The sequence below is a fragment of the Equus przewalskii genome, chromosome 27, assembly GCF_037783145.1.
Source record: "Equus przewalskii isolate Varuska chromosome 27, EquPr2, whole genome shotgun sequence".
NCBI classification, from domain to species: Eukaryota; Metazoa; Chordata; class Mammalia; order Perissodactyla; family Equidae; genus Equus; species Equus przewalskii.
Window position 1 is genome coordinate 37,507,458 of NC_091857.1, and position 26,455 is coordinate 37,533,912.

General features: G+C 51.8%; 1 long non-coding RNA gene across 2 annotated transcripts; it reads left to right on the forward strand.

Annotated features, from left to right (window-relative positions):
- The first annotated feature begins 8,310 nt into the window (after positions 1 to 8,310).
- On the forward strand, positions 8,311 to 21,127 carry LOC139079918 (uncharacterized). 2 transcript variants are annotated; one of them, XR_011533959.1, is made up of 4 exons: positions 8,333 to 8,470; positions 9,678 to 9,888; positions 17,585 to 17,726; positions 18,068 to 21,127. It is a non-coding gene; the product is annotated as an uncharacterized lncRNA (long non-coding RNA). The 2 variants fall into 2 exon arrangements; XR_011533958.1 differs by lacking the exons at positions 17,585 to 17,726; positions 18,068 to 21,127 and having other exon boundaries at positions 8,311 to 8,470; positions 9,678 to 9,968.
- The last annotated feature ends 5,328 nt before the right edge of the window (positions 21,128 to 26,455 follow it).

Below are 26,455 nucleotides of genomic sequence, written 5' to 3' on the forward strand. Positions count from 1 at the left end.
AGGAGGACAGCTGGGATTGGGCAAGTGTCTGCCCTCAGCTGTGGTCTGATCCGCACGGCCACCCTGCTTTTTAGGAATTATCCATCCCGTCTGTGAGGTCATAAAGGCTAGGAGCTGGGGGAGTGGGTGTTGGAACCAGATCTGACAGCAAAGTCCGTGACCTTGCAAACGAGCTGCTCTGGGAGTGTTTCGGGTGTGTAGGGTGGAGTTTGTTAAGGGTCAGCCCTTTATCTGCTTTTTCTCCTAATGGGGAGGGGTTAAGCCAGAGCACGGAGCTTCGGTTAGAAGGTTTGGGAAGGGAGACAAGTGTGTGCAGGGGGGATGAGCTGAAAGGGAACAGGAAGCAGAGGAGTGATGCTCCGCAGCCTGTGCTGGACGAGTGAGTGAATCAGTTGATGAGCAGCTTAGTCTATAAAGAGTGAGGTATGTGGGCCTATGGGTCAGGTCCATCTCTTGGCTGTCTCGCCTTTTTTTCCCTCCCTGCCGTCAGCATATGACGTACGTGCCGGTCATGCCCAGGCTTTGGGACTGCACAGATGAATACCACATGGTCCCTGCCCTCGAGGAACTGGCTCCCTCTTTGGGGAAATAGACGTGAACCATCAACCCAAGTGGCAAATGCTCTGAGACTCATGTGTGCTCAGGACTGTGAGGCACGAGGGCAAGCGTCTCTGCCTCTCCCAGGGACCCAGACACAGGGTGGGCCCCAGGCGCGCAGCGGCCGCATCAGCCCCTGTCCTCTCAGCACAAGGAAGATGGACTCTGGAAGCAGTCAGTATCCTCCTTCCCGTGCAGGGGCCACACATCAAGGGGATCTAGCTTCGTCTCTGACGGGAGCTGTGCTCATTCCGGGACAGGCGAGAGGGAGCCGACAGCCGTCGTTCTGGATTTCTAGACGGAGACACGAGACTGTGGGAGAAACTTACTGAAGGGCGTTGGTCTGGGTGGCCCTTTGCAAACAGCGGCTTACGCTGTGTGTCTACAAGCGGAATGGTGGTGTTTCTTACCACCTCATTTCAAAACAGCTGAGCACCTCTGTCTGACTGAGACCTGAAGATTCATGTGCACGTGACAAATGGATGGTTAGAAATGCTGACTGCATCTATCTGACCCTGAAGCTATTTTTAAAAGACCAGAGATGTGACTGTTTTTTGTTCGTTTGTTTCTTTTTCCTTAAAAAAACCAAAAAATCCTGGGGGGTGAGCCCAGTGGTGCAGCAGTTAAGTGCACACGTTCCACTTCGGTGGCCCGGGGTTCCCCAGTTCAGATCCCAGGTGCAGACATGGCACCACTTGGCCAGCCATGCTGTGGTAGGTGTCTCAGCTATAAGTAGAGGAAGATGGGCACAGATGTTAGCTCAGGGCCAGTCTTCCTCAGCAAAAAGAGGCGGATTGGCAACAGCTCAGGGCTAATCTTCCTCAAAAAAAAAAAAAAATTTAAAAAAAATCCTGGAGACTTTAGAGCTTTACTTCTCTTTTAGTGAGAGTCAACCTTGTTGACCTTGATCCAGAACATGAGTCACCCTGTTGAAAACAGAAATAGGGACGTGCATTTAAACGTGATTCTAAAAGTACTCAACTGTACCTAGTCATTTCCGAGATTCATTTTGATATTTGACATGTTTCATGCTATCAATTTGACACACTCAAGTGTCTTAATAAATATTTTCCCCCAAATCTACATTAAATTATCAACTTTAGAACTAGACTTGCTAAAACGTTATAGCACTTGAAGTTTGCTTACGAAGCACTGTCATAAAAACTGGGTCAAATGATTTAATGTTTTCTCCATTAGGGAGCAGACTCACCCCGAAAGGTGACTCAGTTGATTCGGTTCACTGTCTGGTTCCCTGATACCTGTGAAATTACTGCTGCTAAAAATAGATGCCCCGGTCCTTTTATGCGTTCTTTCTTTCTAAGGTAGAATTATTGTCAATGTTCCAATGCTGTGGAAATAGAAAGGTAGTGCTGACCAATGACCAAGAACCACAATGATGTCATCTGAGGTTTAACCTAAGTCTGCATGTTTAATTCATTTGACGTGTCGTTGGCTATAAGTCTAGAATTTTCAAATAATGCTTGGAAATAGTCCCCCCAATTTTTGACTTATAAAAATCAGCTAAATGTTAAAAATAAGATGTTGGGAGTATGTGATAAGGAGGTAAGGGAGAAAAAATGTTTGGGCATCCCTCTGAAATCCGGTGTCCTTTTCCGATTTAGTTCTCCCCTCACAATCAATGAGCTGGAGTGGCTGATTTCATCTTGATGGCATGCTTATCAAGATCATATTACTGCTATATTATCAGCAGTGTAATAATTAGTCTCAAATTAAGCCCTGTGCGCTTTCTCCTGGGATTGAAGTTAGCTCTTCAGAATTCTGTATTAAAACTAAAATCCCAGAGGAAGATGGGCATGGATGTTAGCTCAGGGCCAGTCTTCCTCAGCAAAAAGAGGAGGATTGGCAGTAGTTAGCTCAGGGCTAATCTTCCTCAAAAAAAAAAAACTAAACTAAACTAAAATCCCTTCCTAGTGCTCCATGAAGGGGGCTCTCCCTATCTGTTACCAGCTAGTAGAGTGAGTGGCCTACCTTGGGCTCAGGTGCCAAAAAAATCTAAGAGGCCATCAACCCAGTTATGCTACAGTGAAACCATCAGTTGTTTTAGCAGGTACAAACTAACCTTGAGGACAGCACCGCTCAGATACTGTTTTAAATGGGGCCAAATGTGTACAAAAATGTAAAGAGTCCATAAGCGAAATTATACCAGTGATTCATCCCCAAATATATTATAAAAGACAAAATGTCACAAAGTTGAGCTATTGCATAGAATATTAATTGAAATGGAAATGCCTTCAAGTCTGAGCATTGATATTAATTGTAGGATGAATGAAGAAGCTCCACTCGGTGGCTGAGAAACCCTGGTCTAATTCTGGAATCAGGAAGGATGAACAAAGGAAGTGCCACTGGTCGCAGCCAATGAAGATGGGAGCCTTAGTGATGTTGCTTGGCCCGACTGGTCTGGCTGAGAGACAGCCACAAAAATACACGTGGTGTTTGTTTTTAAATTTTGTAAAAGTGGCACCAGGAGATGGAACACACAATGCTGGTGCATTGGTGCATGGTGTGTGCATGGTGCATGGTGCATGGTGGCGTGGATTACCAGTCCTGGGTTCAAGAGCCAGCTCTTCAACTTAATGACTGGGTGACCTGGGGTAAGTTGCATATCCTCTGCACCCTGCAGTTTCCTGTCCATCAAATAGGAGCGTGGGCAGCCTGCAGCTCCTCAGATCTGTAGGAGGGTTGCAGGAGATAATGAAGGTTATCGCTTAGCACTGCCTGGCATCTCGTAGGCATCCAACGAGAATCAGATATTATTGTTGTTATGTTGACTCCCTTCATAAAGCACTACTTTGAGATCGAAAGCCATTTCCGAGAAAAATCGTCAGATCTGGAGTAAGCACAGATGGACGTGGTCCTGGAGCTGATCGCTCAAGTGACCAGCAGGACGCACAGGGTGAAAGGGAATCTGTCTGGGAAATGCTGTCTGGGACGGTACTGGATGTGAGATTAAACAGTGATGATGAAGATACACAAAAAAGGTCATAAAAGAAAGACCAAACCTCTCACATGATATGATCTACATGATGATAAATTAACGGATGATAAATTGACAGAAATAATTTGCTCGAAATCTCATATTTTCAGATTTGACAATAATTATGACAATAGAAAAGCCAAGGAAAGTGAAAATTGGTGCTTACAGGAAAATGCAAAGAATTTCCATACAAATGTATAATGGTTTAAAAATGGGACATCAGCGAAGGTTGACAATTAAAGCGATATTCAATTTGGGCAAGGTGGAAGATTCCACAATGTGTTTGAGCAAAGGTGTATTAGGGACGCTGGCTGCAGAATCTGAACAGGAGGTTCCCAGCGTAGTCCCAGCCGTGGGGAAGACTGTGCCGCTTGCCTCACCGTGGCATCTTGGAGCAGAGCTCCTCCGCAGCAGGTGCAGTGGGTGCAACCAGCAAGACTGAGACGAAATGCTCCTCTCATCTTTTACCGAGTTAACCCTGATACTCACCTGACGCTCTTAGAATTACTTTTAGTAGTGAAAATCATCACTGAATTACAGGAATTGTAAAATCGACTGTGGGGTAAATACAGATTCACTGATAATTGGGAAATTCTAAATTAACTTTCAGGGTTTTGCAATACACTAATGACCCAAAGGATTTTTCACAGAGAACTAGAACTCCGTGAAGGACCTTACAGGCCCGAGACTGACCTACCCGTACTTTGTTGGGGGCACTGATGCGTGAGCAAGCCCTGCCTTTCTCCAGAGCAAGTGAGCTGGAAAACGCTAGTCTGTCTTTCAAAGGCCCTGGTTGCTTCTCGGATCCTTCCAACGGACACCCTCCCCCCGCCCCGCCGCGGCCTGGGACACGCCTCCTTGTGTTGGAATGTTTACGTGCCTGTCTCCACTCTGAGGCTGTGAGCTCTGCAAGGGCAGAGCCCACGTCTCCCTCATTTCTAGGCTTGAAGATACAAGGCAGGTGGGCTCTTGGCCAGCTCAGGGCTCCCTTGCTATTTGTGGATCAAATGGGACGCCCCTCTGACAGAGTAGCAGAGTATCAGAGACTTCCTGTGCTTCTTTCTCAGACTCCTCCTCCACCCCAGGGCACTGATGATAATTCCATGTCCTGCCCCCTGCCATTAAGTAGAACCATGTGACCAGCTGTGGCTGATGGGTTATGAGCAAAAGCGACCTTTGTCACCTCCTGATTGTTCAACAGCTTTGTTCAGGTGTTCCATGAGCCATTACTGAGCATGCGCCCAGTGGTGGGGCACACTGTGCTGCCAGTGGGGTGCGGAGATGCACAGGGCTCAGGCCCTGCCCTGAAGGAGCTCGGCTGGTGACTGGCACTCATTCAAGGGCATCAACGTAAATACACTGTGATAAGCACCTTGAAAGGTTGTCTGTGTCCCAGTTTCTCTTTCGCCCCCTCCCCTATGTGGTCCTCAATCCACTCCAGTCTTCCTGAGTCTCTGCCACTTGTCAAGGTCACTGGTAACCTCCACGCGACCAAATCCGGTGGTCACTCATCTGTGTTCATTCATTCATTCATTCGTCCATCTGCACCTACCACATGCCAGGCACTGTTCTAGCCTCCAGATGCATCCATAAGTAAAACACAGCTCCCTGCCCTCGTGGGTCTGCGCTCTAGTGGAGGGAGACAGTTTGTAGTAAATGCAAATGAATGTCATGCCACAGAAGGTGACAGGTGCTATAAGAATGAGAAAAGGTGCCGTGGGGTCAGCAGGTGTCCCGGCAGGATTGCACTTCTAATTGGGTGGTCAGGGCAGGCCCCATGAGGAGGAAGAGTCCAGCAAAGACTTGAAGCGGCAGAGAGTGAACAGGAGAGGGGCACTGGGGAGTCAGGTCAGGCGGGGCCTGCGGGCCGTTGTGAGGACCGTGCTCTGAGCAAGGTGGGCGTATGGGCACGTGTGAGCAGACCTGCCTTAGCTTCGCCAGCCTTGTGTGAAATAGACCCGTTTGACTCTGGCCTGTGACCCAGCTGGCCGTCTCCTGTAGAAGCCCCGCTCGCATCTTTCGTCCTACGTTCCAGGGGTGCCTCCTTTCCCGAGGGATGCCCCACTCTCTCCCCTCTGGCTCAGCCTCCTCCTCTGCCTCCCTGTGCTGCCGTTCCCCAGGATGTGGTCTTGGGACCCTCTTCTCAGCTCCATCCATATTCCCTCCATCCCTTGCTTTTAAATACTATATATCTGCCTCCGATTCAAATTCGGCTCCAGTGCCGACCTCACGCCTGAATTCCGGATTAGTTCATCCAGCTCCTTGGCATTTCGGTTGGGATGTCCGGAAGGCGTCTTACACTTGACATTCCCAAGAGGAATTCCCACCCTGCACTCTCCCCCTGCCCCCAAATGCACCCCTCTCCTCCGGCAACGGAACCACCACCATCCTCTCAGTTGCCCCAGCACCAAACCTGAAGTCCTTCTGGATCCCTTTCTTCATCTTCTTATCCAGTTTGGCAGCGAGTCTCATCACTTCTGCCTCCAGAACACATTCTGCGTATCTTCCCGTCTCCACCACCATCCACCGAGTCTGCAACGCCAAGTGTCGAAGCAGCTTCTTCTCTTACCCTCCTACAGTATACTCGAAAAGTGATCTTTTCAAATTGTAAGATCATGTCACTGCCCTTCTTAAAGGGAGAAGCTGTTAATCACACTCAGAGCAAAACCCAAACCCCCACCCTGCTGTGTGGACGCTGAGATACACCATCCAGATCCGGCTTCAGGGATGGAGGCTGGTGCCCCAGCTGCTGGGGTGGTGGCTGGCAGACCCCAGGCCCCCGGAGACTGCTGAAGACCTCCCCTCACCCAAGGTCGTGATTCGTCCCAGAGCAGCGGCATCTGATGACTGATTACTGTGGGGTGTGATGGCCCAGCTCTCTCCCCAACCCAGGACGGCCCTGAAGGTTCTCCTTGTCTTCAGAACCGCTGTGGGGCTGGCTGAGCCTCCCACTGAGGCTGCCTCTCAGCTTGACTTCTCCGTCCACCTGACCCTGCTCCCTTCCCTTCCCTTCCCTTCTGCAGGGTGGGGCCCAGGAGCAAGCCCTACCATACCTCCCGCAGGAAGTGTCTGCCCGCCAGAGGACCCAACCTGGGAGCCCGGCTCAGGAAGCCTGGCTGTCAGCCCCTGGCCACGCTCTCCTTTCACTGGCCTTCTTTTTCTCTCCTGCTTAGGGGCCTCGGCGTGGGCTCTTTCCTCCACCTGGAACGTCTTTCCTCTTTAGTCTCCTTATGGCTGACTCCTCCTTGCCCTCGGTCCTCACCCTGCCCAGGTGTGTTCCCGTTCTCCAGCATTCTCCTCATCGTAGTGCTCGCCAACACCTGGCGCACTCTGAGTTGCTTACTGTCAGTTACCCCACCAAAATTCAAGTTCCACACCGTATCCCTGGTGCATAGAATGGTGCCTGGACGTAACAGGTGCTCAGTGAATACGAGCCGAATAACTGGGGTTGGGAAGGGAGTTCTGGATATAAGGAATGGCGTGTGCAAAGACACGAGGGTCAGAGTACACCCTGCAACTAGAGGGTTGGGGGCCCAGCTGGAGCCCAGGACTGGTGAGGGCTGAGGTGGGGGCTCTGAATGTGCCCAGGCCTGGACTTCCCTTGGATGACAAGGGCATCGTGTGAGGTTTCACCATCAGGAGAGAACGTTCAGCTTGTGAGGCTGGGTGTGCTGTGGAGGATCGGAGGAGAAGGAAGAGATTAGCAGCCAGGTGTCTTCCACAGTGTGTGTAATGAGAAATGAAAGAAGCCTGAAATAAGACAGTGATATTGGTAATCGACGCAGATATCTGAGAGGGAGGTTCTAGAACCCTGTGACTCATTGGATGGGCGGGTTGGAGAGGGAGGGGGAGCCTGGGCTGACCCCCAGTTTCAGGCCTGGGCAGCAGGTGTACCCCAGGGCCCAGCCCCAGGTCATTGCTCCCTCAGCTTCCACTTTCCTCTGTATGCCCTTGTGCATGCTGCTAGCTCCATGCGGAACACCGTGCCGTGAGCCCACCATCCCTGCCTGTCGACTCTTCGCTCAGCTGCGTTAAGCTGTCCTGGAATGGACAGTCCCAGACAGGCCCGGCATAGTCCCTCCAGTAAACAGCTTTTGTCTCAGATGGGGAGGGACTCAAGAACATTAGACACACACGAAGGAGGGGTAATCCGTCTGCCTATGGTGCTCTCTAAACCCGTTCCGAGTCCTGCCACGGTCTGCGTGGGCAGCGCTCCAGAGCAGGCAGAAGTCCAGGAGGGGCGCTTCGAATGCTGAAACCAGCAATTCTTGGGACATGTGACTTGTGAAAATGGAGGAGACTACGTGAAGTCGTGAGTGTCCTGGGAGATTGGGGACGTGTGGTGGACTTAGGCATTCACCCGTCGCCATCAGTGGATGCACCTGGGTGTGGGGAAGGCCTTGGGTTTGAGGCAAGACATGGTCAGAGGACAAGAGAGCCAAAGTCGAAGCCTGCAAAAGGGGGGCAGCAGAGAGGGGCCTGGGCGGGTGGCATCTAGGGCCTTGGTGGGGCGGCGGATAAGCCAGCAGGAGTCAGGTCCTGGAGCTCTGGGATTGGGAGCTGGCTCATCTAGGGGTGGAGAAGACCCTCCATGGTCATCAGCCTCTGGGGAAGGGGGGGGTCCAAGGACAGCGCAGAGTGAAGCCCCCAAGCTGGCATCGAGGTGCAGCCGCCCTGCAGGAAGTTGGAGGAAAGGCTGTGTCACAATAGGCACCACCAGTCTGGCTGGGGGTGGGGCAGGTGGGGTGTTGTGGCCAGGCACCTGGTCCCTGTGTCCCCCAGCCTGCCATCCCCAAGCTGGCTTCTTGTACACTGACACATGCTTGGGGTCCAGCACTGCGTGGGACTCCCACAGTGGGCCTAAGATCACGGTCCAATGTGAGTAACCCCAGGAGGACTCTGGGAGGCTGATGCCAGCAGAGCAGCCTCGAGCCCTTGGCTCTCTGGGCTCAGAGGAGGTGGGGAAGGTGGGGGAATAGAAAATCAGGAACAAGCAGGCTTGGAATAGAACTGAAAGTGGGGGTGGAATTTCGACAGCGGGAGTTGGGACTGTCCTATCGTCTCTCTGACTGTGGCAAGGCACACAAGGCCTGGCTCAGCCCTGTCTCTCCAGGTCCGCTCCGAGGCCCACAGGTAGCAGCACCCTACAAGCACTAGTTGTGTGTGAAAGGTGTCGTGTTTCAGAATTTAAGATTCCTGTTCAGCACTAGTCCCTGCTCTTAGGGCGTAGACTTTTTCTATGCTATTTTACCTGCATTTATTTCTATAGCATCACAGACCGGGCAGCTTAAACGATAGGACTTTGTTCGCTCACCATTCTGGAGGCCAGACGTCCAAAATCAAGGTGTCAGCAGGGCCGTGTTCCCTCTGAAGGCTCCAGGGGAGGGTCCTTCCTGCCTCTTCCAGCTTCTGTGGGTTCTGGCAACCCTTGGCTTGTGGCTGCATCTGTCCAGTCTCTGCCCCGTCGTCACATGGCCTTCTCGTAACTTGATGACATCTGCAAAGACCCTGTTTCCAAATAAGGTCACATTCACGGGCGTTGAGGGTTAGGACTTCGACATATCTTTTTAGGGAACGTAGTCCAACCCACAACAATATTTCCCACGAAAACTTCTAAAAATCATAGGGGGTTATTTTCCTTTCAGGCCCTTGAAATAACAGATTTTTAAAAAATGTATTTCACAAATAAGCGTTGGGTAACAACTGAAGCACGTGTTAAAATAAGTGCCGAGTGTCGGCCGCGACTGCGTGAGGTCTCATTAACGTTTCCAGAGGGTGAAGAATTAAAGCCATGTGTATATGTACAGAAACCTCCTATGTTTTGACTTTATGGCATTCACCCATTCATTTGTTCATTCGACAAATATTTATTGCCTTCTAGGGTCCATGAGAGAGGAAGTGGGATGTAAGGACCTGGTCCTCACTCTGCCATCATCCCCTTGGCATCGCTGGTCCACTATGGGATGCCGTTTCCCTGAGCCGCCCCCACACTTTCCATCTCTCTCTGGTCCAGCTTCAGCTCTGGCTTGAACGCCTGCTGAGTTTCTTTCTCCTCCTAAACCTCCCATTTTCTGCTTCAAATCAGGTGGCTTCCTGCACCCTTCTCCCCATACCCACAAGGGAGACCCACAGGATTCGAGCTTCTGTCTGTGTTTTGCTTGTGCCTGGACCTGGCGAAACCTCCATGGTGGTCGATCCCCACTCTGCGTGGATGGGACAGCCGTCCTCAACATTCTTCCTTGGACATGCTCACCGATGGTACTTACACAAGCCCCTCATGCCCACAGGCGACCCAGGTATCTACGGAATTCAGAATCTTCGTGAATGGAAAAATAGCAAATGTCCTGTGAATAATAAAGTGTCACTCATTCAAAAATCTCAAATGAGTGCCATTTTATAAGAAAATGTCCAGAGAAATAGAACCAACAGGATATGTGTGTGTGTGTATATATGTGGCGAGAGAGATTGATTTTAAGGAATTACCTTATGGGGGCTGCTGAACCCAAAATCTGCAGGGTGGGCTGGCAGGCTGGGAACCCAGGGAAGAGCTGCAGTTTGAGCCCAAAGTCTGTCTTTTGGCAGAATTCCTTCTTCCTCGGGGGAAGTCAATCTGTTTTCCTTAAGACCTTCAAGTGACTGGATGAGACCCACCTACGTTATGGAGGGCCATCTGCTTTACTCAGAGTCCACTGATTAATCATTAATCTCAGCTAAAAAATGCCTTCAGAGAAACATCTACAATAACGTTTGGCCGAATATCTGGGCACCGTAGCCTAGCCAAGTTGAGACATAAAATTAACCATCACGTATGGCTGGTCTAGTTTTCAATTTACTTTCCTTTTTAAAAACCAGTTAAGTTTTTGTAAGCCTCCAAATAAAAATGAACAATTTGAGAATGTGAATAAATAAACATTACCATTAAAGACGATGATACGTGGGTTTCTCAGACTTTAAGATGTGGCAACCATGCACCGTGCAAGGGGCTCCCAGCCTTTGCTGCGGCTGCTGTAAACCTGTGTTGTCACCAAGGGCATGCCTTCTTCATTTATCTTTGCGTTTTTCCTTATTATTTTTTTTCCCTGATGAGGATAAAAATAAAATGGGATTAATGATAGCATCGCGGTTCATAAGCACAGCAATGGCCTAAAGTGCCACAAGGGTTAATGACATCCTGGTGCACTGGGCATGTCTGTCACTGAGCCGGACGCCTGGCAGACCCGAATCAGAAAACGCTTGGTGCAGTCGGCCCTGGGGGCTGGATCACCCCTCGGTATGTGTGTCAGGGGGCTGTCATGTGCACTGTGGGATGTTGAACACCACCCCTGGCTCTGGACCCACTAGATGTCAGTAGCAACACCCCCCCCCCCCAGTTGTGACAACCAAAAACATTTCCAGACATTGCCCAATGTCCCCTGGCAGTGGCGGCCACAAAGTGGCCCCCTGCTGAGAAGCACTGACCCAGAGCGTGGGGCGTGGGCATCAGGAGCCAGGCTTCACAGGGTGTGGGAGGAGGCTGGGAGTTGCACCAGGCTGAAGCTAGGAGGCTGCACAGACTGTGCACAGAGAAGAGAGCGACCCTGGCAGAGGGTAGCCGCCATAGCCAGTGTGGACTGGGGATGGGGAAGGTGGCTTTCATGCTGGGACCCTGCACACGCTGCCCAAGGTCTGCTGCTGCCCGTCTGGGCCCAGCCCTGCCCTTCTCGTCCAGCCCCTAAGGGTGGCTTTGCCTCAAGGGCCCACCTGCCGTCACCACCATAAGAACTCGGTTAGGACCAGCCAAAACCCAGCTCCTGCTGAGGGCCCAGCACCAGGGAGGCTTTGGGTCCGGGAATTTCTAAATGTGCCCGCTGCACGGTCACCTCACCAACTCGGGAAAGCGTGTGGATTCAGGACTGGAGAATTACTGGATCCTGCAACAGCATTGATGAGAGGACTTCACATACCTGACAACGGATCCACGCGCCCACAGCACTGGGGTCTTTTACCCAAAGAAGGCTTCTTGGGGGGCGGGGAGGCACGTGTGTCCTACAGAAGCTCAGGGCTCCCCCAGGGCATCATCAGAGGTGACATGAAGGAAAAGGGTTAGAACCCACATGTTGAGATGCTGCCCACGTATGCCCCATCCCCCGACTCATCAGCAGCTGGGATAAGAAAGAGCAGCACCTCCATTTCTGAAAATGGGCTGAGCAGACACTTCACCAAAGAAGAGATACAGGCCCCAAATAAGCACGAAAAGATGCTCCACATCATTAGCCACTGGGGAAATGAAAATTAAAATGATAATGAGATGTCACTACACACTTAGGAGAATGGCTAAAATTAAAAATACAACAGGGGCCAGCCCCGTGGCATAGTGGTTAAGTTCCCGTGCGCTGCTTTGGCAGCCCAGGGTTCACAGGTTCTGATTCCAGGCATGGACCTATACATCGCTCATCAAGCCACGCTGTGGTGGAATTCCACATACAAAATAGAGGAAGATGGGCACTGATGCTGGCTCAGGGCCAGTCTTCCTCACACACATACAAAAAAATATTGACAACACCAAATGTCAGCAAGGATTCGGAGCAACTGGAATTCTCACCCATCGCTGGTGGGAATGGAAAATGGTGCAAACACTTTGGCAGACAACTGGGCGGTTTCTCACACATATCTTTCCTCCATGACCCCGCAAGGTCACCCCTAGGTATTTACCTAAGAGAAAAGAAAACATCTGGCAGCTTTATCACCCAAACTGGGAACAACTCAAATGGCCATCACCTGGTGCTTGGATGAAAGTGCCACGTCCACACAAGGGAATACTACTGTGCAGTAAACAATTCCTGACACAAGAACGTGGAGGAGCTCAGGAGCAACATGCCAAGTTAAAGAAGTCAGACGCTAAAAGCGACATGCTGTATAACTCTACTTACAGACATTCTGGTAAAGGCAAAACTATAGGCCATAAATCAGGGGTCCTGAGGCTGCAGGAGGGGATTGACAGCAAAGGGACATGAGAGACCTCTTTGGCGTGACGGGTATGTTCTCTGTCTGGGTGCTGATGGTGACAATATGGCTGGCTGCGTTGTCAACCCTTACGGAGCTGTACACCTAAAACGGATGAATTTTGCCTCCATAAACCAGACTTAAAGAGAAAATCAAAAAGGAGAGCAAAACAAGGTCTCCTCCAGAAGGTCTGAACGCTCAGGTGGCCACAGTCCTGGAGTCTTCTGGAATCTCTCCGCGCTCCCCTGAAAGCCGAAAGGAGGGAGAAATTCAGAGCAATCCCGCCTGAATCTTTGTTTCTGGGTTTTAAGTTTGAGGTGTGACCGACATGATCTCTTTAAAACTAAGAGGTAATGAAGTTGCTGTGACTGCTGGCGTCCTTTCTGCGAGGATCAGCCCTCCAACAATTTGCTGGAAGTTTAGTACAGACACTTTATTTTTCTGTAAACAAGGGTATTAGGAAACAATATTTTTGGCAAGCATTGCTTGTGAAGACTTGTTTTCTTTGGACTATTTCTATAAGCAGAAATGTGAATGGTGAAATCAGTCACTAGTTTTGGTGAATATTTTTGAAGTGAAGAGTCAAAACTTTGACCAATGCGATGATATTTATATACCTTGAAATATAAAGTTAGGAAACTGCCTCTGTTGGGAGTCACCGTTCAACACGGAGCCCTCAGAACAGGGAGCACCTACCTTTTCTGGAGTCTGCCAGAGTTCCCTGTTCTGTGCCTCTGGACTCTTCCCTATCAGATGGCCCATCCTCAGCCTGTAGCCCTGCAGAACTGCCCTGTACTGTTGTGCAGTGTGTGCACTGCATAAAGGTTCTGACTGAAGGGGGCTGCTCTAGCTCTGCTTGTGGGCTGGATGCTCATGGAGCTGCACGTGCCCAGAGCAGCAGCTTTTCCTAGTTCACACAAAGGCATCATATCGGCCAGGAGTGGTCGATAAACCAAAGCATTCTAGAAGGTAGGAGTGAGTCATGGTGTCCAGTGCTGCAGAGCCAAGAAAGAGGCCGACTGAGAATAGAGCACTGTGTAAAGCAACAGGGGCATCATTAGTGATCTTGAGATTTGTTTTGGGGGAGCGATGGAGGTGACAGCCTCATTCAATTTGGTTCAAGAATGGGAGGAAAGGAATTAGGGCAGCAAAATGTGTGTGTGTGCGTGTGTGCGTGTGTGTTGGGCAGGTCTGGGAAACAGAGAAACCAGGACTGTGTCCAGCCAGTATGTGAAGTGCACGGGTTTCGTGGTTCTATGCGTGGGAAAGAGTCTAACCGGTGGGTGATTATTTTTAAACGAAACAGCACATGAGAAAGCGCTCGGGGCTGTGCTGGGTACATCTGAAGGCTCCATCCACGTCAGCTGTCATGGTAACCCCACGAGCAGGGACGTGCGTGTCTCCCGTCTTGCTCACACGCCACAGAGAACCAGAAGGCCTGTGCCTTCCTTCTTCAACACGCCTGTCTCCTGCTCTTTCCTTCAGCCCACAGCCATAGGCCATGGCTTCTAGCTTTGAAGAGAGAAACCTCTGTTCTTCCAGGGCTGGCCTGGGTAGGGACTGGGGGAGGCAGAGGTCCCAGAACTGGCAGAGGTGGATGCTGACTGACAGGCAGGCTGAGACGCTGTATGGTGGCAGCGAATTCTAGTCCACGTGGTTTAAGGACAGGAAGGACTCTCCTGGGAAGACTAAGATGTGGGGCACAAGAGACTCTGGCACCCCCATTGATGCATGACGGTTTGAGTAAGAGCTCAAGTATTCTGAGGAAGCGCCCAGGGTACTGGCTCATGGACTTCCTCCATCTCCATCCTCCGCCATCGCTTCTTCAGTTCCTGGGTACGTGGGGCGGCCATAAACTCTGATCACACGGAGGATGACCTTTACAGGTTGACGATGTCCTTGATGACATTCTTGATGCTCAACCTCTGTTTCCAGACATGATGCACCAGGCTGTGCGAATGCACGACTGTGGGATTATTTCTGTCTCTTTATTCATCCTTAAACATCTTTTGCCATTTTAACCATGCAGCCTTAAAAAATGTTTTTTTATAGAATAATTGTCTGAGCTCAGAAGAGCCAGTGGTGTTACTCATTGTCACCGAAACCCAGATGGTATTTTTGTTCTGTGCTCAAATTGGCTTTGGCGTTTCTTTCCAGGCCCTGTAAGCGCCTTAAAATTTCCATTTATCGGGTCAAGCTGTTCTGTAATCAACCAGAAAGCGCAAGACACACGTATTTCTTAATCTCTTCCAAACTGAGAGAGAGGAAGATTTTTTAAAAAGCACATATAAATTTATATATATTCTAAGAAGAGGAAAGGAGGAAGCTGTCTTCTAATATTCCCATTATAACTCATATTTAACAAAAAACAGTTTGCAGATGGCTGAGGACAATGGGAGACGAGCTGTGTCTGGCTAAGTGGAGACTAGAGCTGCGTCTGGGCCTTCCCTCTGGGCAGGGCGGGGATGGGGCCCTGGATGGAACACAGCCGGTCAGGACTCCTGGATCAGAAGGGCACAGTGGCACCCCACGAGGCTGGTCAGCCCGTCAGTTCCTCTTGGTTCCCAAGAGAAATTCACAGGACTTGGGAGATGGAAAGGACGTGGAGGTCTTCTAGCTCAGTTTGCTCATGGTTCAGATGGTGATCCCAGGGCACACAGCCTGGGGGCAGCGCCAGAATCAGAACACAGACCTTTGACTCCAGGGCTCCTAGCTGCTAGGGTAGGAAAGGTTGGAGAGAGCCCCCTGCCTGTCTCCCATCTTCCAGGGAACGTCCCCTTCTGTCCTGATGAAACAGTCAGTGACCTCCTCCTGGGAAGGTGAACTTGGATGTAGGACGCCAAGGTGCCAGGGCTCCGGGAGTGGGCCGACCTTGTCCTGCAGCTGCCTTTTCCTTCCCCAGCTCTGGATGTCTTTGCAGACACTGGTCCCGGAGCCACCTGGCCCTAAAGTCATGGAGTGTAGAACATTCTTCCTGACCTACGATACGGCTTCCATCCATTTCCTTCTGAATATTTGCAATGCAGAGAAAGGTAGCGTGATTCCACATTGCAAACTTTGATTTCAGGGCTCCAGGGCCTGCACAGGTGAGCTGGGTCCCTATTCCTGCAAACTTGGGGGTCCGCCTCCTGGGCTGGCTTTGCGTAAGAAAGCGGACACGATGCAAACTGCTGTAGACCGCTGGCTGTGGCTGATGTGAAAGTCTTTACGAGGAAGCTGAAACTCAAGATGAGCAGTAAATGTACATCAGGATCAATGGTCCAAAGTGGGAGCTCCTGCACTCATCTAGAAAATGACAGATTCCCTAAAAGGAATCCCTTTGTTTTTCTAGGAACACCAAAAGCCCCGTAGCGGAACCCAATCACCTTCCGAGGCAGTGAAGCTCTGCTTATGCCAACTTCCAGGACCAAGCCTTTGAAACGGATGTCAGTGGACCTCTGTTCTACTGAAACAGAGATGAGCAGAGGAAATGTTTGCAAAAATATTGAAGCGTAGTCCCATTAAATTATTAGCATCATCTTAGAGATGGTGACAGTAGCGAGGTTTTGGGGGATGTTGCAGGCTGAATTATGTCCTCCGCCCAAATTCACACGTTGAGGTCCTAACCCCCAGCATCCCGGACTGTGTGGTTATTTGTAGAAGAATTCTTTATAGAGGCGAGTAAGTTAAAATGACATCATTAGGGTGGGCCCCACTCCAATCTGACTGTGTCCTTATGAGAAGAGGAGATCAGGACACAGACACACGGAGGGATGGTCGTGTGAGGACGCGGGAGAAAACGACCATCTACAGGCCAAGGAGGGAGACCTCAGAGGAACCAGCCCTGTCCCCACCTGGATCCGGGGCTCCCAGCCTCCAGAACTGTGAGGAGATAAATGTCTGCTCTTCAAGCTGCGCAGTGTGTGGTACTTTGTTGCGGGACCTGAGCTGACTATGATGGGGGTAAGGCAGTCGGAAGCAGCATGACTTCAATTTAAAGCCCTACAGATGCTGCCAGCTCCAGGCCCAGGGGGACAGGCACAAAGAGAGTGCTGATGAACACGTGGGCACTATGATCGGCCAACAGTTGGGGCTGTGGATACAGAAACTGCATCACTGCCAAAAAAAGACAAGGGCCACCTCGCAGTGCCCCACCACATGCCTTGCTCTTATCAACCCCTCCTACACCTAGGAAACCACTCTCATCGGCAACTGCGGCCCAACTCTCTTCCCACGTGAACTGTGGACACAAAGGAAGAGAACTGCCATGATGCTCGTCTGCAAACACTCCTTCCACCGGACCACAAGTACCCGGGAGAGATTGCTGGCACCTTCCCCACCCCCAACATCCACCCTCCCTTTCTTCTGAGGAACAGAACTCCAATTTTATTCAGGGTGGACATATGCCCAGCTAAAGGACTGCCTTTTCCCGTCTCTTGGCCCTCGTGGCCCTCATGTGATGTTCTGCCGGAGAGATGTCCATGGGGATGTGTTGTGGGGATTCTGGGAAGTCTCCTTCAAAGGGAGGAGACACTTCTCTCACATCCTTCTGCTTCTTTCTTTCCATGGCCTGGAATGTGGATGCCACGGCTGGAGGTTCAGCAGCCATCTTGTTCCATGAGTTGACTCTGAGAAGAGAAGCCACATGTGACAGAACAGAAAAATAGAAGCATGGGGGTCTGATGACTTCATGAAGCTGCCATGTGTGCCCTGGAATGCTTGCTTTCAGACAGCTTCTCTGTGTGAGCATTAAACCTTTCTGTGTTTAAGCCACTGTAGTCAGATCTTTGCTATAGTCAGCTGAACCTGATCCTAATATTTTCCATGGATCAACATCAAATGAAGACACATTTGTACAAAGAGGTTTTAAAAAAGTTCATGAGCATACATTTGGTGAATAAAAATACCACCTTCTTTTCTGCTAGCCCTGTGGGGTCTGACAACCATAGAGCTAAATGGGACTGGTGAACTCAGATAAACAGGGCATCCTCCTTGTTCCCACGTTTACGACTTGACTTCCTTCCTGTCCAGGATGGAAACAAAAGCCCTGAGTGAGCTCCTCTGTCAGCGGCTCTGGAGCTCGGTGCCCGGCTAATCACCCAGAGAGGGCCCTCCTGGAACCCAGGCGGCCGCGGACCTTGGAAGTGGTGAGGAGAGCCCTGTCGGGAACGTGGTGAGCAGCTTAATTCCCTTCTTCTGTGTTTTCTTTTCCCGGCTTTGGCTCGATCTTAATCCACGTTAGCATTTCCACGTGTTTGCTCTGTAAAACGAGTGGCTCTGGAAGTCGGTTGGAGCTTTGCAAATCGGAAAAATATGTGGGGTGAAGGAAGGGGTGAGACCCGGGTGAGACTAGACCTGGGCAGGGGTCCGGGATCCACGGCCTCAGCATGGCCTGCGGGTCAGCCCGGGGTGGGGTGGGGGCGTGGAAGAGACCCCGAGGGCATCCCGGAGGGTCAGCCACGCAGGAGCCATGAGCCCAGCGGGCTCTCGCTGAGTGTTGCTGATCCACTGAAGGTGTCTGCGGTTGAACCCGACGACCTGTTTCAAAGTAGCAACCTGCGCATGCGCAGCTGGGCGTGGCATCCTCCAGGACGCTCTCCTTCCCTCTCTGAGAGGCTGGAACGCTTACACGTGCTGCCAGCACCCGGAGGCGGAAGTCCCCGGGGCTGCTCTGGTCTGGCCACGCCCCAGGGGCGGGGATTTAAGAGGCCTGGTCCTGGAAGGTAGTCTTCCGCCGCAGGCTTCCGTCTGGGTGTCCATGTCCTGGCTGAGGCTCAGCGCTGGGGGCCTGGCTCCATCTCCCCTCCCATCCCACCCGGGACAAATCTGACTCCGCAGCTTGCCCAGTGCTGATCCAGGCGAGAAGCTCTTGGCGCGGATGTTCCCAGGACTGGCGTAACCTGAAAGACAGGTGCTCTGCCTTTGGGGTAGTGGCCCACCCTGAGCTGCCTTCGTCTCCAGGAGGGCGGGGGGGCGGGGTGGAACCCCCCTTCCCCAGCCTCTTCCTCGCTCCTGTGTGCGCACCGACACGGCTTCAGACTCACCACCTGGGCCCTCGGTTTGAAGCTCCTTTTAAAACACAGAGTCCCGTGAGTGACCAGATAGCACCGGTTTGCAGAGTTTAAAAGTTTTTTTTGAATGTGTGCACAGCTCATCAGCGGCCTGCTGAGCAGCCTCCAGAACGAGGATGGAGCCCAGGACGCCCCTGCCCTGTGGCGAGGGCAGCGGTCCCTCCCGCAGCAGCTCTCAGCCTGTCTCGGCAGTGGTTAGAATGGCCCGCGGAGCTTTCCATAAGCCCGATGCCCAGGCCGCACCCCGGGCCGAGCTTCACCGTGGGGCGCAGCTCCCAGCGACCTCCCCACTGGGGGTCTCTCCTGGCACAGCCATGGGCGGGTGGGCATCGGAGCAGCTCCCGGCTGGCAGCTCGCAAAGCCCGCCTTTCGAAGAGCCCAGCCTGTGGCCGGGGTCTGCAGCCAGGACACCTGGGCCCATCTGGGGTCTTCGCTGATGAGCAAGCTCGGGCAAGGGCTTGTTCTGAGTGGGGTCCTCACCTGTGCCCCGGAGGACAGGAGCCCCTTGCAGGCTTACTGCGAAGACGGAATGTGAGAAGAGCTAGGGGGACGTGCAGATGCTGTGCAGAGGCTGCTTCAAGGATGAGCCTGCTCTGCTGCTGGGGAGAGTGACACCCCCCCCCCTTCACCTTCTAATCTTTTCATAGACTCCGGCTTCCTGAAGCACTTTTATTTTCTTCAAAGGATGCTCAATATTTTCTCTCTCCAGGTCACTTTATTCAGGCCCTTGTCGCCTTGCCCCATAAATTCCCCACCTTCCCAGCTCAATCCTGGAGATGGAATAGCCCTTGTCCTCGGCTCTCTCCTTTCTCTGCTCCCGCACCCCCCCCCACCTGACCTTTCCCATCTCCTGAACTTGGGTTTTCTGCTTTCTTTGAGGCCTTACCCCCAGTCTGGTTCTTGTCCAGGTGAAGTTGCTGGTTCGTTTTAATTACCCTGCTTTTTCCCAGGGTGTTTCTAGTCCCTGGAACTTTCTTCCCCCAGTTCCAAACCTCTGCCTGATCTGACTTTGGTGCTCCCCCACAGGGTTCTGTCGGGGGCACTAAAATACCCTGCATGGGCCGTGACCTGTTTGGGGCAGTTCACTGAACGGTCCTCAGGACCCACTGCTCGCTGTCCCTTCCTTTCTTCGTAACCCCAGGGGACCATCGGAGGCCAGACAGACAGTCAATGCCATGCGTGTGTGGGCATGTCTGTGTGCACGTGTGTGCACGTGTGTGTCATTTGCACATAGTGAGTTGCTTCTTCCCTTTCGCCTGCCCGTGTTTCATTCCTGGTGGGCCGAGCATGGCACAGTTTTAGGTGAGATGCCCACCCATCTCCCAGCGAGAGAACAGAAGAAGGAATACATGGATTTCGGCGGGATTTGGTCCAAGAAATCACGAGTGAGAATTTCACATAACTCTGCAGGGAAAGATTTGTATCCAAGAATTTTATAATGACAGTGTTTGGGTGTGGGCATGACGCCCAGCAACGTAAATCATGATGTTTGAATCAGGGGTTATGAAAACTGGTTCTTGAGTTTATAGATGTTGGCATTGCTGAATGGCCAGATGCCATGGCGCGATGCAGTGAGAGCCTCACCTTCGTGGCACAAGTTAAGAGTCACGGCGCCGTGGAGGCCTGCAGTGGCCCCTGTCCTCCCCCTGAACCCCCTGCAGCCCCAGGCTGGTGGTTAGCCGTGCGGTGGGCTGGATGGACTCCCTCCAGGGTCCTCAGGGCCGGCGAGACAAGGTTCACAGTTTGACCCCCTAGGAAGAGTGGATCTGCTGAAACCCTTACCCAGGATTTGACACACAGGCTCTCGGTAGCAGGAACTGGGCCCAGCCTCCCTGCTCTCGAGGCCCAACGTGTTCTCAGAACATAGACGAAGCCGGTCAGTGCTGCCCGTAATTTCCAAGAGATGAAAGATTCGGGGTGCTTTGTGGGAACTCGGGTGCTTGCTGCAGCTCCTGCCTAGGGAGACAGGGAAGAAGGCACTTATGGCCCATCCGAGAGAAAGCAGGACTCGAGAAATTGGGGCTGCAGTCCTCTTTCCAAGAGTTAGAAACAACCCACATGTCTGTCAACAGACAAAAGGGAAAACACGACATGCTCCGTCTGTGCAGTGGAATACTGTCCGCCATTCAAAGGGATGAAGCACCGGGACCTGCAACACCATGGATGTTCTGCTCAGTGAAAGGAGCCAGACACAGAAGGCCACGTACTGGATGATCCCATTTATGTGAAATGTCCAGAATAGGAAAATCCACCGAGAGAGAAAGCAGATTAGTGGCTGCCAGGGCTGGAGGGGGTGGGGGGAGGCCAGGAGGATTGGGGAGGTGATAGCTAAAGGGTACAGGGTTTTTTAGGGGCATGGTGGAGATGATTGATTTAAAAATGATTGTGGTGATGGTTGCCCAACTCTGTGAATACACTGAAAATGATGGGACTTTACATTTTAAATGGGTGAATTGTATGGCATGTGTGTTATATTCCAATAAATCTGAAACAACAACAAAAATGAAATAGAAGTGGGCCTGCTCAGGTGGACTGTCCAGGTGCCACCAAAGCTGACTTTGGAGCCCACCTGCCTCCTGGACCTGCCACCACGGCCCTCCCTCTCCACGTCTGTTCTATTTTAGAACACGTCGGCCCTACCAGTTAAATTTTTGTGCTGTTGCTCAGTCTTGAGAGAGTCGGCCATGGTGCCCTATTGCAATGGCCCTTCCTGGTAGAAATGGTGGAAAAAGAGGCCCCGCGTCACTGGGAGCAGATCAAAGGTCTGTGAACAGAGTCGCTGCCAGGTACTTGAGTGTTGCACAACTGAATAAATGAGTGATGGGAATATAAACAGATGCGGCAGTTCAGCGTCAAGGTTCGTTAGGAATGAGAATCTGCACGCCAGCAAGTTTCGTCTTGAACTGACGTTAAGCTTTGTCAATCACTGCCATTCTTGGCGTGAATCTCATTCTGCCACATATTCTGGATCTCAGAGAATGGAAACAGGCATGATCGCTCTAAATGCTGTTAGGATTCTAGAGTCCTCTTCACATGGGATATTAGTCCTTTCACAGTGATATTTGGAGACATGATGGCCTGAGAGGTTGCGGTGACCTTCTAGAATTTGTCTCCAAAATCCTACCTCTATCCACGCTGGAAAACCCAGGCTACTTGCTGGCTAAACCGTGGAGCTGATTCTCAGTTCTGCACGGTTCCCCACCGGCTGTCCTCTTCCTTCCCTCTGGTCTGGGGCTTCCTCCTCTTTGAGGCTCTGCTCTGTGATCACTTGCCTCCCCTTGGGTCCACCTGTCATTCCTCCTCTCAGGCCCCCAGTATCAGAGCTGGACGCAAGCTTCCCACTGCTTTCTCTACTCTGCTCTCTTGAGAACAAGGACACACATGACTTTTTGTTCTTAAGGGCTGCAGTGGATAGAATAATGGTGCCCCAACAGAGGCTCACATCCTCATCCCCAGAATCCATGCATATGTTCCCTTACATGGCAAAAGGGACTTTGCAGGTGTGATTAAGTTAAGGCTCTCCAGAGGAAAAGATTATCTTGCATCATCCAAGGGCGCCCTAAATGTGGTCGCAAGGGCCCTTAAGAAAGACGGAGGCAGAAGGGTCGGAGAAGGAGATGTGGTGATGAAAGCAGAGATCAGAGAGAAGATGCTGCTGGCCTTGAAGATGGAGGAAGTGGCCACGAGCCGAAGAATGCAGGCAGTCTCTGGAGGTGGGAAAACGCAAGGAAGGGAAGTCTCTCCTAGAGCTTCTGGGAGGAATGCAGTCCCACCAACACCTTGATTTTAAACTTCTGACCACCAGAACTTTAAGGTAACAAATTTGTGTTGTTTTAAAACACTGAGTTTGTGGTAATTGCTACAGCAGTGGCAGGAAACAGATTCATCAGTTTTACTATTGGCCAAGGCAGGGAAACAGGCAAGACTGAAGGAAAAAGGGAGTTGCAAGAAATCCTAAAAGTTACTTGTTCCAGCAGACACTGGCCTTCCAAAGTATGCACAGGCCCAGGTCTGTTTTCCACGGCTTCTTCTCTGACTTCTGTTAAAGCCAGTTCAAGGAGTTTCCCCATGCCTGCAGAGCGGTCAGTCTTGCCCAACCCTGGCCGGGTCGGAGCTTGGGCCAGACCACCTGGATTGACCGCAGTACAGCCTGGATTGGGTGGCCTCACCACCTCTTCTGGGGGGGTTGCTCAGGCTGGTCATTACCCGTCCTGAGGGTGACACTCCCAGGCCCGTCCTGAGACTCTGGTTCCCCCACACCTTTCTAGGATGTCATGGCTCCAGCCCCTGGAGGCCTGCCTGGCCTTCCGGGTTTTCTAGGCAGCCCCGGGCGTCCTCCGTTGATTTCAGGTGGCTGTGTTACCTGTGGCTCTGGCCTTGGAGAGGGTCGCTCCCTCTGCATGCTCTCGTGTGCCTGGAGTTTGCACATCAGCTGGCTAAGGAGGCTGACTGCTGCCTTAGCTGAGGCTCAGCTCTGCCCTCTGCATCCTAAGCTCATGTCCTGGCAAAGCCTCTCCCTGGCCTGTGGGTGATGGAGCAGGAGACAAGCTGCCTTAAGGCTCCCTCCAGCCGTCCCAGCAGACTCCTGCCCCTTCTTGCTTCAAAGCCGACATGTCTGAGTTCTTGTTCCCACTTCACAGCTGCTCTGGTCATTGGACACCCCAGTCTGGTGAGTGCAGGATGAAGCCCTCTCGGCTCAGAGGATTAGAAGCATCCACTGCCTCACATCCAGTTTGACTCGTTCTTGTGCCATTCATCAGACATTTTGTTGACTGCCTGCTTGGGACCAGGGGCGGGGAGTCTTGGTCGTTCTGACCTTTAGGGAGTTTCCAGTCTCGTGGAGAAAGACGACTACCAAATATGATATTATGCAGATCCTTGATTCCGTTGTGATAGGGGTGTGATGAGAAAGTCCAGGTTGTTACAACTGGACCTCATCCGGCCTCAGAGCCAGAGAAAGCATCTGGGAGTAAGTGATATTTAGGCTAAGAGTTGAAAGTTGAGTGGCAGTGAAGGGGAGTGTGTGTGTGTGTGTGTGTGTGTGTGTTTGTGTCTTTGTGTGTGTGTAATGCAGTGGATTCCAAATATATTTGAAAGGAACAGCATTTGTTCACTCATTCATTTATTCACTTGGGAACTACTTACGGAGCATCTGGACGCCAGGCCAGAGGACAGAGCGTTGGGTGCATGGGGCAGCTGTGCGCAGCATGGACCATGAAGGCAGTGGACACTGGCAAGTGGCCGTCATATCCAGAGTGGAGGGCAGGTGGTAGCTGGGGCCAGAGCAATGTCAGGGAGAGCAAAGGCCCATTCAGGAGAGGATTCAGGAGGCGGAATTTCCCTGGACTGGATGGAGGCTCGTGGAAAATGAGGGATGAGGCCACCTGGAGGGTCATGGTGACTGCCCCCCACTGTCTCCGGCATGAACAACCGGTGGATTGTGGGGTCCTCTAAGGAGGGGAGTGGTGCAGAGCAGAGGCAAGTTGTGGGGAGGAGGGAACCGTGGTTCCACTTTGGACACACGCACCCCTGTCCCAGGCACGGGCCCCGGAGGTAGGATGAGGGTGGGAGGGGAGGGAATGCCACAGAGAGAAGGCAAGCATTTCTGGAGACCCTGGTGGGGCTGTTGTGCAGCAACAGAGTCCTTTAAACCTATGCACACATGAAAGCTCTACAGTTTGCAGAGCACGGACCCGAATATTGTTCCTCCCGTTGGAGGCTGTCAGCACCCCAGCCATGTTCCCGGCGTCCCCTCCCCCAGAAATCCCTGGCTGCTCGGTGGGAACCATGGCGCACACCAAAGGGGTTTCTGCCTGCGTCTGTCTCCCAAGGACAAGGATGTTCTCTGGCCTCGGGGGTGAGCCTGTCCTGCTCATGGGACGGGCTGAAGAACGGTGATGTGAGGTCCTGGGAGTGGCTGCTAACCGACGGGGACAGGAGTTGCAGAAATGCCTCAGCTCCCTCTTGCCTTGTTGGGGCCATTCTGTGGTGTGTTCTGCCTGGTCCCGCAGCAGAGCCCCAGAGGGACTGACCCTTGTTAAAGTCTCTTTCCTCCCTCCTCCCCGTGCTTCTTGGGACCACCCCGCAAACCAGTGTTTGCATGCAAATCCTTGTCTTAGGGAACTATGAGGGAGCGAAACTCAGGCATTAATGAAAGTTCTCCTTGTATCCTATGGTCAATTATGTCTGTTTCCTTGGAAAATTGGTAAGGGTGCATTATATCCATTTAATTAAAAAGTTAATAATGGCACATGATTTCAGATTGAGAACATATTACCCTAGGAGTAATGCTCTGTGATACATTTCATCCCGTCATAAAGCGTCCAATTTATTCATCGTGATCTTAGGATGATAAAACATCTGGGGCTAGGTTTTTCTGACATTTAAAAACCTGTTTCTAAATTAATTTGCCCTGCAAAATTGATGCGTAACTGCCTCTTGCCATCTGACTCTGATTAAGTGTGAGGGGGGAGGAGGGGATCAACCCAGTGGGGATGCATCTGGGGCGAGGTGACCTTCCTAATGGGTCTTCAATCACCGTGCAGTGCAGGCACCGTCGGGATGGCCGTGCCTGCTCCAGAAGTCGGCTCTGATCTTCCCGCCGTCAACAAGACTTTCCCCTCCTTTACGTCCAGCTGACCTCTCGTGCGGGGTGAGATCCAAAACGGATAAAAACACACTGGGAGCTGCCATGTCACAAAGTAGATGTGTGAGCATCCTACTCTCGAGCCTGCCGCTGGGAATCCAGACGTGATGAGCCTCAGTCTTTTTAATCGACAGCAGTGGTGAATCAAGATGGTAGATACTTTGCTGCAATGTGACTCGGAGCCAAGGACGGGCAGAGATTCTGTTCGCAGTCCACCTTCCTTCCAACACTCCAGGTTGTGATGTAATTGCAGCCGAGGCAGAATTAACAATAAGGAGCCGGACGTGCCTTAATTCATTATGTGCTTTGCCTGGTGCATTTATTGATTGGTGCCAGCTTGCCTGGCCGGCTTGGTGGGTGGCAGGTGGGTCCCTGCTGGCCCCTCCGTGCTCACCTGTGATGCCTGAGCACGAGGCAGGAGCTCATCCCATGAGGAGTCCCAGGTGGGCTGCATGGGTGGTGGTGGGGTCAGGGGGCTACAGATTCTTCAAAGCGGTACGACATTTCAGAGCACCTGTTTGCCCTTTTGTTAGGGAACGATTGTCTTCAACCCCTACCCCTTCCAAGACAGAGCCCTCCCTCAGGAGCTCCTGACTTGCTGTGATCTAAGGACCCGGAAGAGCAGGGTCAAAACTGCCCTGTGCTGGAAACCATGGGCTGCGTAGTCTCTTAGGGAAATGTGTGAGCCACAGGACACCCCCCGACCATGATGATGGAGGCACATGTGGTGTTCTAACCTCCCAGCTATGGGTTGTCACCATGGTAACTACTTTCATACCTTCATTAGTATTTCCAACAACATTAACAATGACCTTGTCTTCTTGCATCTGTGGTTTCGTTTGGTCCTGGCAAGGACGTAGGGGCTGGGTATTTTTCTTTACGCTCATTTTGCCCAAGAGGAAGTGGAGACCCAGGGAAGTTAGGTGCAGCCAACTAGGTGGTAAATGATGAAGCTGGGACCCATCGGGCCTTCCAGCGTCAAGGCCTGCCTCTGGCTGGGTTTCATGACAGTGCCTCTTCTCAGGGCCGTTGTGGATGCACGGGAAGGTAGGCATGCAGGCCGGCCCCGGTTCTGTCTGTTTCCTAAGAACCAAGGGCGTCATTTGTCCAATGGCTGACAAGGACCTCGTGTGGCCTTGGGATCCCACTGCCATTTTGTTCAAGGCTCAAAAGTACGAGCCCCTT